At 33.3% G+C, this 11,563-nt stretch overlaps 1 non-coding gene across 1 annotated transcript; it reads right to left on the bottom strand.

The window, feature by feature from the left end:
* Positions 1-10,388: 10,388 nt before the first annotated feature.
* Positions 10,389-10,495, bottom strand: LOC121225226 (small nucleolar RNA R71). The gene has a single exon (XR_005923138.1). It is a non-coding gene; the product is annotated as a small nucleolar RNA R71 (small nucleolar RNA).
* Between the last annotated feature and the right edge of the window lie 1,068 nt (positions 10,496-11,563).

Genomic DNA, 11,563 nt, shown 5'->3' with positions numbered 1-11,563 from the left:
TCACCTCAATCACTTACCATAAACATTTAATTAAAATACAACAATTTATAATTAATTTCGGATTATAGAAATACAAACCAGGATTTTTGAGCTATTCTTTGTTGACTTTATCTTTTCCCTTCTTAGTTGAGGGTTCTGATACAACGTTAGCTATGGAATTAAAATAATTAAAATTCATCAATACATTACAATTCAATTTCACATTGAATATTTCAATTTTTATTCAACATTTGCCTAAATTCCAATTTAGTCCCTAAACCGAGACTAACTTTATTTCTTCATAATTAATTCTGTATTTTCATTCAATTTCCACTTTAAACTAGATTTAACTCTATAATTTCATTTAAATCCCTAAATTTTAAAATTTTCACATTTTAGTCCCTAATACTCAAAATTTATAATTTATTCTACAATTCAATCCTTTTTCATTTCTAGCTTAAAAATCTATTAGTTTAGTCCCTAACACTCAAATTATTCTATATAAACAACTTTTAACAATTTAATAATTTCCAAAATTTCAACATAGGTTGGGTAGTATTTAATACCGGGATTTCAAAAACATAAACTGTAACACCCCTTACCCATATCCAAGGCCGAAACAGAGTACGAGGCATTACCAGACTTAACAATACACATAGACGAAAATGGGCCCATAAAATTTCATTTAATTCAAAACTTTTCCAACACATGCATAACAAACAAAGCTAACTGTATCATCACATCAAAACGTAGGACATGGCACGATTAATTAAACTTATAAACCATAATGGATAAGGACCACATCTCATGATCATATACGATAACTCAATGCAGACTGATACATAAGGTCAAAATCATAATAAAAATACATATCACAAACCAACTTCCTATACATGCCACTCACTTGATATTTCTAATATTTGAATTAATTTTCCCAAAAATGATAGTTTGATAGTGTGATTTTGCCTCCGACGATCTCCAACCCCGAGCTGACCTGCCAATCCTAAAGAAATGGAGAGGATGGGTAAGCTTTATGCTTAGTAAGTTCATATGAAAATAATAAGCAATTACTACCATGCTTTTCAAGATAAAACACTATAATTGTACAATTACACATATTCAGGTTAAGATGTGTTATCGAGTTACAGTTACTAAATCAAAGATATCTGAAGCTACAAAACTCCAAATTCAGTTTTGTTAATTTTCCTTGAAACTAGATTCATATATAATTCTCCCATAAAATTTCCAGAATTTTTGGTTAAGCCAATTAGTACAGTTTATTAGTTAAAGTCTCCCCTGTTTCAGAGTATGACTACTCTGACCTCTGTGCACTACGAACAAAATTTCTCCCTGTACAGAATTCCAACGACCATGCAGTTTATTTCCCTTAAAAATAGACTCAATAAGGAATCCATGCATGTAAGTTATGACTCTTAATAATTTTTTACAATTTATGGTGAATTTCTAAATCCAGAACAGGGAATCTCAAATTCATTCAGACCCTATTTCACAAGAATTAAAATATCACACAATATAGAATTCTTTTGCTTCCCCTGTTTCTTTCATGTGAAAATAGACTCATTAAGATTTATTTTCATATATCATTTACATTTTTATTCAACTTCCACAATTTTTAGTGAATTTTCAAAGTTATGCGTCTGCTGCTGTCCAACACTGTTTTACCACTAAAATTCATTCTTACATAATTCCACTTAATCCATTTTGTCTTATCAAAATTCACCCAATTATCGAGCAAATTGCTCATAATTTTTCATAAACATATACCTACACTTATTCATCATATAATCATGTTCAATTGTATTTTTATTTAATCGATTTTCCCGTTGAACTCTTCGGAATAATAACTGATACTTAATTGCCTGCACATATTTTCGCACTTGTAGCCAAAGCTATCTGGTACGCATAGTAGCCTGCACATAGTACTACACATGCGACCAATTATCCGGTACACGTAGTAGCCTGCACTTAGTACTACACACGTGACCAATTATCCGGTACACGTAGTAGCCTGCACTTAGTACTACACACGTGACCTAACCATCTGATACACGTAGTAGCCTGCACTTAGTACTACACACGTGATCACAGTTTTCGGGTACGCATAGTAGCCTGTACTTAGTACTACACATGCGACCTCACATAGATCATTCGTATCGTTTTTATTCTGAAGGTTCAGTCGGGAAATTCCTCAGTTTTCCACATTTTACTAAATTGTCCGTAATCAATTTAAATTCATAATTTACATCAAATAACCATTTGATAGGCAACCACATTTCATATGATATCAAAATATAATAACATAAAAAGAATCGATAGATTATTTATGTACGAATTTACTCGAAGTGTCGATCTCACTATCCATAGTACCAAATGTCCATTCATAGTATAATAAGACACAACTCAAATATCAAATTAGCTTCTAAGAATTTACATAGCATATATCACATATTTCATATATCACTTGTCATGTATCTTCATTTTCTTGCATTTCATGTAACATTCTTTCATGTCATATTTCCACATCATAAACACCATTCTATCAACTTTTCCAATATATTAAATCATAAAATATATGCAATAATAGTAAGAAATATAATTCAAACATAACATTGCATTATTATTATCATACGAACTTACCTCGATCTAGAAACAACAATTTACCATTTTAGTCCATAACCTTGTATTTTCCCAATTTAAGCCCGAATTCGATTTCCTTCATAATCGAGCTTGGAAGCTTGGAAACCCTAGCCATGGATCTCCCTTGGTATACACGTCCATGGTGAAGAAGATGAGCAAAATTGGCTTTTAATTTTGTATTTTAATTCATTTTACCCCTAAATGACCAAAATGCCCTTACTACTAAACTTTCCAAAAATTCCATTCATGTCCAATATTTGTCCATAAACTTTGAAATTGGTCAAATTGCTATTTAAGACCTCCTAATTAATATTTCAAAGCAATTTCATACTAGAAACTTCTAGAATGCTAGTTTTGCAACTTATTCAATTTAGTCCCTAACTTCAAATTAAGCACTTTATGCATAGAATTTCTTCACAAAATTTTCACACAATCATGAAATCATATCATAGACCTCAAAATAATCATAAAATAATTATTTTTATCTCAAATTTGTGGTCACGAAACTACTATTCTGATTTGGCCCTAATTCGGGATATTACAATTCTCCCCCCTTTAGGGATTTTCGTCCCCGAAAATCTTACCAGAAAAGTGGTCTTCACTTAGATTCTTCAATTTCATATTTAGTGTTGAAGAACTTTCACTCAGGCGATGTCTCCAATATATCTCTTTAATTTCTCATATATTCTGAAATTCATTATCAAAAGTCGATCCTCACTGTACTCTTTTAGTTTGCTACTCACTATCACATTTTCCTCTTTCCGCTACGGAAATAATTCTGATATAACCTCGAAAATAATCCTTTCTTTATAGTTACAAAATAATTCATCATGCCATCCTTTACTATTCATCCATTACGTTAATCAAAACCGTCTCAATTGCATTAGCTCAAGTACCAAAATATCTCAATTGAAGACATTAACTATAATTGACTTACTTGAGAGAAGTAATCCACCATACTAATTGAAACTCGCACTTTTATCACTTACACCTTTACTGTTGTCAAACCTTACACGAAAATTAGAAAAATCCCAATACTGAAATCACCACATCACCCAAATCAAATCAGAAGTATAGCCATAGTTGACATGATTATCACGAGCTGAAGAATGCACTCCGAACATGAGTCATAGTTGACAAATTACGAAATAAAGATAACAAGAAAATCGAATAAAGAAATCCAAGATAGAGAAACCCAGAATAAAGAATCCTAGAGTAAAGAAACCCAAGATACGATACTATGCTAGAAAATTGAAAACCAAACTCATAGGAAAATATAGAAGATCCCGATAATTCCTCAGAGAAAAGAAATCTAGTAGGAAACATCATTTAATCTCACTGGAATCAAATGCAACAAGAACAATGTATCTTCCCATATATATACATATCAAATGGAGTATCAAGTAGAAGAAACAGAATCATAGTATCATATATATTCTCTCACCAATTTTTTTTATCAGGCAGAATATAATGGAATGCCCGAAGGAATAGAGTAATACAAATTATAAACTAGTCAGGCTACCAATGTTTTCGTCTAACATCAGGATTAGAAAACATCCTCATATAACAAAAATTTCTTCAAAAGATCAATAACCAAAAATATTTCTGGGAATGGATAAACACATAGAACATCTTAGAAGAAACTACTAAAATCTGTCTAGCCGTAACTGTCACACTCAGATATTACACATTTCAGATATCATTTCCTCAACTATTTCTGCCATCACAAATTTCATATTACTTTTCACTAAAGAAGACTAGTTCTGAATAAATTTTGATTTACACTTTTCTCGACCTTGTATCTGAGTAATTCAATTTACCAAAGTAAATTCATTCTTTAACTGGGACAGTGCATAGCTCCAATAATCCTTATGCCAATCTGATACTTTTCTAGCTTTAACTTTACTTACCAATTCATTCTTCAATCTCTAATCATATTTATAATTATTCTAGCACTGAACTCTTTGGTTTCTTAATCAGAAACTTATTCAGTACAAATCTCATGAAATTCCATTATAAAACACCACATTGGTAAGGGGGAAGGGGTCGTAGGGCCTCTAACTCAACTCTCATATACATATTCATGTAACACAGTTTTCATCATAGCAATCATATCTCAATCATGTCATTCATTTCGAGTAACTAACATTCATATTGGTTTAATGCCCACTTTCTAGTTATCTTATTTAGTCAAGTATAATTATGCATGCATCCTATGTTTTCTAGATAGATTGACTTATCCATTTATCTACTCGAACAAATCATACTCATGACATCATATAAGGGTTAAACAAACATAGATATTTGCATCACAATCGTAACTTTCATTTCGTGCATCATCATATACATATCATTACAATCACATAATTTAGTCCAAACAATTTAACATAGATAAATTCATTTCATTATAATCATTTATCTCATAAAAAATATCATTGACATTCATCAACATTCAACGTTCAATCAAGGCAATGACATTTTCATTCATATCATGATATTAGGAACTTTTACTCATACTTCTACGAATTTCTATTTATCCCGTTCATCTTATCAAGTAAGCCAAGTGCACTACATCATATGAGTATCAAGCAAGTGTGGATATTTATCACAACATGACCTTTCATCTCACGTGTTATCACTTATATATATCATAAATTTTTATTAATACTTTTCTAAATTGAGACTCATCATAATCGTAATTTTATTCAAACACCTTTGCATCACATTGAACATGGTCAGTGCAACTCGGTTGGAGAGTACCTCCGTCTAAACAAGACGGTGCTCATACGCGTCGGAAGACATCACACTATCACAGATCAGTGGCATGTATAGCTGGACTTTTACACATGCTAGTTTAGTCCGAGAACCGACTAATCCATAGCTCTAATACCACTAAATGTAACACCCCTTACCCATATCCAAGGCCGAAACAGAGTACGAGGCATTACCAGACTTAACAATACACATAGACGAAAATGGGCCCATAAAATTTCATTTAATTCAAAACTTTTCCAACACATGCATAACAAACAAAGCTAACTGTATCATCACATCAAAACGTAGGACATGGCACGATTAATTAAACTTATAAACCATAATGGATAAGGACCACATCTCATGATCATATACGATAACTCAATGCAGACTGATACATAAGGTCAAAATCATAATAAAAATACATATCACAAACCAACTTCCTATACATGCCACTCACTTGATATTTCTAATATTTGAATTAATTTTCCCAAAAATGATAGTTTGATAGTGTGATTTTGCCTCCGACGATCTCCAACCCCGAGCTGACCTGCCAATACTAAAGAAATGGAGAGGATGGGTAAGCTTTACGCTTAGTAAGTTCATATGAAAATAATAAGCAATTACTACCATGCTTTTCAAGATAAAACACTATAATTGTACAATTACACATATTCAGGTTAAGATGTGTTATCGAGTTACAGTTACTAAATCATTCATATTTGGAGCTACAAAACACCAAATTTAGTTTCGTTAATTTTCCTTGAAATTAGATTCATATATATTTCTCTCATAAAATTTCCAGAATTTTTGGTTTAGCCAATTAGTACAGTTTATTAGTTAAAGTCTCCCCTGTTTTAGAGTACGACTACTCTGACCTCTGTGCACTACGAACCAAATTTCTTATTGTTTCCCTTAAAAATAGACTCAATAAGGAATCCATCCATGTAAGTTATGACTCTTAATAATTTTTTTACAATTTATGGTGAATTTCTAAAGTAAGAATAGGAAATCTCGAATTCATTCAGACCCTGTTTCACAAGAATTCAAATATCACACAATATATAATTCTATTGCTTCCCCTGTTTCTTTCTTGTGAAAATAGACTCATTAAGCTTTATTTTCATATATCATTTGCACTTTTATTCAACTTGCACAATTTTTAGTGAATTTTCAAAGTCATGCGTTTGCTGCTGTCCAACACTGTTTTACCATTAAAATTCATTCTTACATAATTCCACTTAATCCATTTTGTCTTATCGAAATTCACCCAATTATCGAGCATATTGCTCATAATTTTTCATAAACATATACCTACACTTATTCATCATATAATCATGTTCAATTCTATTTTTACTTAATCGATTTTCTTGTTGAACTCTTCGGAATAATAATTGATACTCAATTGCCTGCACATATTTTCACACTTGTAGCCAAAGCTATCTGGTACGCATAGTAGCCTACACATAGTACTACACATGCGACCAATTATCCGGTACACGTAGTAGCCTACACTTAGTACTACACACGTGACCAATTATCCGGTACACGTAGTAGCCTGCACTTAGTACTACACACGTGACCTAACCATCTGATACACGTAGTAGCCTGCACTTAGTACTACACACGTGATCACAGTTTTCGGGTACGCATAGTAGCCTGCACTTAGTACTACACATGCGACCTCACAATAGATCATTCGTATCGTTTTTATTTCGAAGGTTCAATCGGGAAATTCCACACTTTTCAACATTTTACGAAATTGTTCGTAATCAATTTAAATTCATAATTTACATCAAATAACCATTGGATAGGCAACCACATTTCATATGATATCAAAATATAATAACATAAAAAGAATCGATAGATTATTTATGTACGAATTTACTCGAAGTGTCGATCTCACTATCCATAGTACCAATTGTCCATTCATAGTATAATAAGACACAACTCAAATATCAAATCAGGTTTTAAGAATTCACACAACATATATCACATATTTCATATATCACTTGTCATGTATCTTCATTTTCTTGCATTTCATGTAACATTCTTTCATGTCATATTTCCACATCATAAACACCATTCCATCAACTTTTCCAATATATTAAATCATAAAATATATGCAATAATAGTAAGAAATATAATTCAAACATAACATTGCATTATTATTATCATACGAACTTACCTCGATCCAGAAACAGCAATTTACCATTTTAGTCCATAACCTTGTATTTTCCCGATTTAAGCCCGAATCTCGATTTCCTTCATCTATAATATCACATTTAGCCTAATAATTAGTCACACTATTCATACGGGTCCAAAAATCATATTTTTAAAAATTTTCATTTTGACCCCTAAACTTTTGCATATTTGCACTTTTGCCCCAAGGTTCGAAAATTAAGCTTCATCCTATTTTCTTATGTTTTATGACATGCTGATCATTTTTCCATTCTATGGCAACATTAAATTCTCACTCTGACATGTACTTATGACTTAGGTATTTTTACCGATTAAGCCCTTTTGCTCGTTTTCACTTAAAACCGAGTAGCATAAGATGTCTAACATAATTTAAAACCTTATATTCTATCATAAAACACCAAAATACACAAATTTCACCTATGGTTATTTTTCCAAATATGAACCCTAGGTTGAATTATTGCTAGCATAAGCTAAATCAAGTTATCGGGACTCCAAAAACGTAAAAATCATTAAAAACGAGGCTAGAACGGACTTTACAATTTAGCTTGGAATCTTGGAAACCCTAGCCATGGAGTCTCCCTTGGTATACACATCCATGGTGAAGAAGATGAGCAAAATTGGCTTTTACTTTTGTGTTTTAATTCATTTTACCCCTAAATGACCAAAATGCCCTTACTACTAAACTTTCCAAAAATTCCATTCATGTCCAATATTTGTCCATAAACTTTGAAATTGGTCAAATTGCTATTTAAGACCTCCTAATTAATATTTCAAAGCAATTTCATACTAGAAACTTCTAGAATGCTAGTTTTGCAACTTATTCAATTTAGTCCCTAACTTCAAATTAAGCACTTTATGCATAGAATTTCTTCACGAAATTTTCACACAATCATGCAATCATATCATAGACCTCAAAATAATCATAAAATAATTATTTCTATCTCGTATTTGTGGTCACAAAACCACTATTCTGATTAGGCCCTAATTCGGGATATTACAACCACGGCCATAAGCAATCGTACACGGGCATGTCACACGGGCGTGTTCCTACCGAGCCTAAGTTTCGTCCAATTCGGAAAAGGCCAATTTTGAGGGTTTTTAGGCATTCTAAAGCCTATAAATACACCCTAGAGGAGGAGAAAAAGGACACACGAAGGAGGAAGTAGGGAACTACTCAAGGAAAGCCGATTGATCCATCTTAGAAGCCGGATTCATCATCAAGACTGAAGATGGTGCCTTCAATTTCCCTTCAGGAATTTTGGGTTTTTCTTTATGTTTTGTATTCATTATTCTTCTGAGATGTTTACCTTTTTAGTTATGAACTAAAACCCCTAAATTCCTAAGGGGAATGAAACCTAAGACAGATCTTGTTATTATTATCTGAATTGTATGATAAATATTTGGCTTGTTCTTAATTATGTGTTCTTAATTCTTGTTTTGATATTCCAGGATATTGATTCAAGTTAAGCTCTTATTTAGAGGAGGAATAGACCCTGTCTAAGAGTACATTTGTCATAATTAAGCGGAGTTGGTTGCGCGCTTAGAGATAGGGTGACAAGATTTTGCCAGATTAGGGTGAAACCTAATTAGGGGATCCATAGATCGAGTTAATGCAACCCTAAGGAGTGAATTAGAAAGAGATTTCAATTATTCAACCTAGGGTTAGACGTTGTTAGTCTTGAGAGGGATAATAATATAACTTAGGGATTTCTACGGATAAAGTCAAATGAATAAATCGTCCGATTCAGAGTCAAATAACAAGTGAAGTCTAGGTGGATTTTCCTTAGGTATTGTCTTAATTCAATCGTTTTTCCAAAAGTAATTCCCCAATTCTATTTTCTATGAATTCTTAGTTTAGTTAATTAGTTAGTTAAAACAAACCCCATTATTCTTAGGCTAGATAATAAAAAGACAGTCATTACTAGTACTTTTAATTCCTTTGGGTTCGACAATCCGGTCTTGCTAAAGCTATACTACTGTTTGATAGGTACACTTGCCGTCATCGTGATAATAGTTAGTTTCAAGAATGATTCATTATAAATATTTAAAACTTGTCACGAATATCACGTATCAAATTTTTGGCACCGTTTATGGGGAACTAAGATATTAGGAACACTCAATTTTTATTACTTTAGCCATTTACTTTTACTTTAATTTAAATTTTATTCTAATTTTTATTACTAATTCTTCTTTTTCCCTTTTTCTGGCAGGTTTTTATAGTTTATGACTAGAAGAAACTCGTTAGGACCATTACTTTTTGTCAGTTTGATCGATCGCACAGTTCGCAGAAACCAAAGAGAAATAAGGCGAAGCTTAAGATACACAGAGAACGAGCAAGAGGACGATATTCAAACCACAACCGAGGAGATGTCTGAAAACCAAGAAAATCCGCTACCTCCTACAATTGCTGTTAATCAAAATCCTGCTCCGCGTACTATGTATGATTATGCTAAACCTAATTTAACAGGAACTGAGTCAAGTATAGTTAGACCTGCTATTGATGCAAATAATTTTGAACTGAAACCTAACACAATTCAAATGATACAACAGTTTGTTCAGTTTGATGGTTTGCAGGACAAGGATCCCAGCACTCACTTGGCAAATTTCTTAGAATTTTGCGATACCTTTAAAATTAATGACGTTTCTGATGACGCCATTCGCCTTTATTTGTTTCCCTTGTCGTTGAGGAACAAAGCTAAACAATGTTGAACTCGTTACCACGAGGGTTAATCACTACTTGGGAACAAATGACCGAAAATTTTTTATTAAAATATTTTCCACCGGCTAAAACAGCCAAATTACGTAATGATATCTCTTCTTTTGTGCAGATGGATTTAAAAACACTCTACGGTGCATGGGAGAGATACAAGGACCTTTTAAGAAGGTGCCCTCAACATGGGTTACCGCTTTGGCTACAGGTTCAAACGTTCCATAATGTCCTGAATCCTTTGACTCGGTAGATGATTAACGTAGCCGCTGGAGGAACTATCAATAATAAGACACTTGAGGAGGCTTACGAATTTATTGAGAAGATGTCACTGAATACCTATTAGTGGCAAGTTATAAGAACAAAGCCGACGAAAGCAGCCAGTGTTTTCAACCTCAACGCGGTTACTATGCTATCTAACCAAGTAGAACTCTTAAATAAAAAGATTGACGTTTGTGTGGTTCTACTCAGGTACATCTAGTGATGAGGTGCGATTCAAATGGAGGAGGAGCATGCACAGAATATCAACCCTTCAACCCTAGCATCAGGAGGAACAAGTCCAAGATATCGGTAACAATAACTCCAGATCCCAAAATAACCCATATAGCAATACTTTCAATGCAGGTTGGAGGAACCACCCAAATTTTTCAGGGGAGGCCAAGGAAATCAGAGACCACCTCCAGGCTACCAACAAGCACCCTACCAACAGGAAAAGAAGCCGAACCTTGAAGATATGCTCTCAAAGTTTATATCAGTGTCAAAAAATCGTTTTTAGAATACCGAAATAGCACTGAAGAATCAACAAGGATCGATCCAAGGGCTTGAAACTCAGATTGGACAACTTGCCAAGTTGATTTTTGAACGACCACAAGGTAGCTTGCCAAGCAACACAGAATCTAACCCAAGGGAGCAACTCAACGCGATTACTAGTCAAGATGAGGAAGGGTTAATCATACCTGAACCAGAACCAAGGCAAGAAACTAAGATACGCAAAGGTAAAGGTGAGGTAGACCAAAATGAGCAGAAACCAGTAAGTACAGAATATAAACCTCGTGTGCCACACCCTAATGCGACAAGGAAAGACCGCTCAGATGAACAATTTGGTAAATTCCTTAAACTCTTAAAAAAATTACATATTAACTTATTGTTTATTGAAGCTCTATCGCAGATGCCAAACGCAATGAAGTTTTTAAAGGAGCTTTTAGCAAATAAGTGAAAGTTGGACGAGGCTTCGCATGTGAAGCTAAACGCAGTTTGCTCAGC

This window comes from Gossypium hirsutum, chromosome A03 (assembly GCF_007990345.1).
Source record: "Gossypium hirsutum isolate 1008001.06 chromosome A03, Gossypium_hirsutum_v2.1, whole genome shotgun sequence".
Taxonomy (NCBI): Eukaryota; Viridiplantae; Streptophyta; class Magnoliopsida; order Malvales; family Malvaceae; genus Gossypium; species Gossypium hirsutum.
The sequence above is the reverse complement of the archived record's forward strand: the minus strand, read 5'-3'. Positions and strand labels throughout refer to the sequence as shown.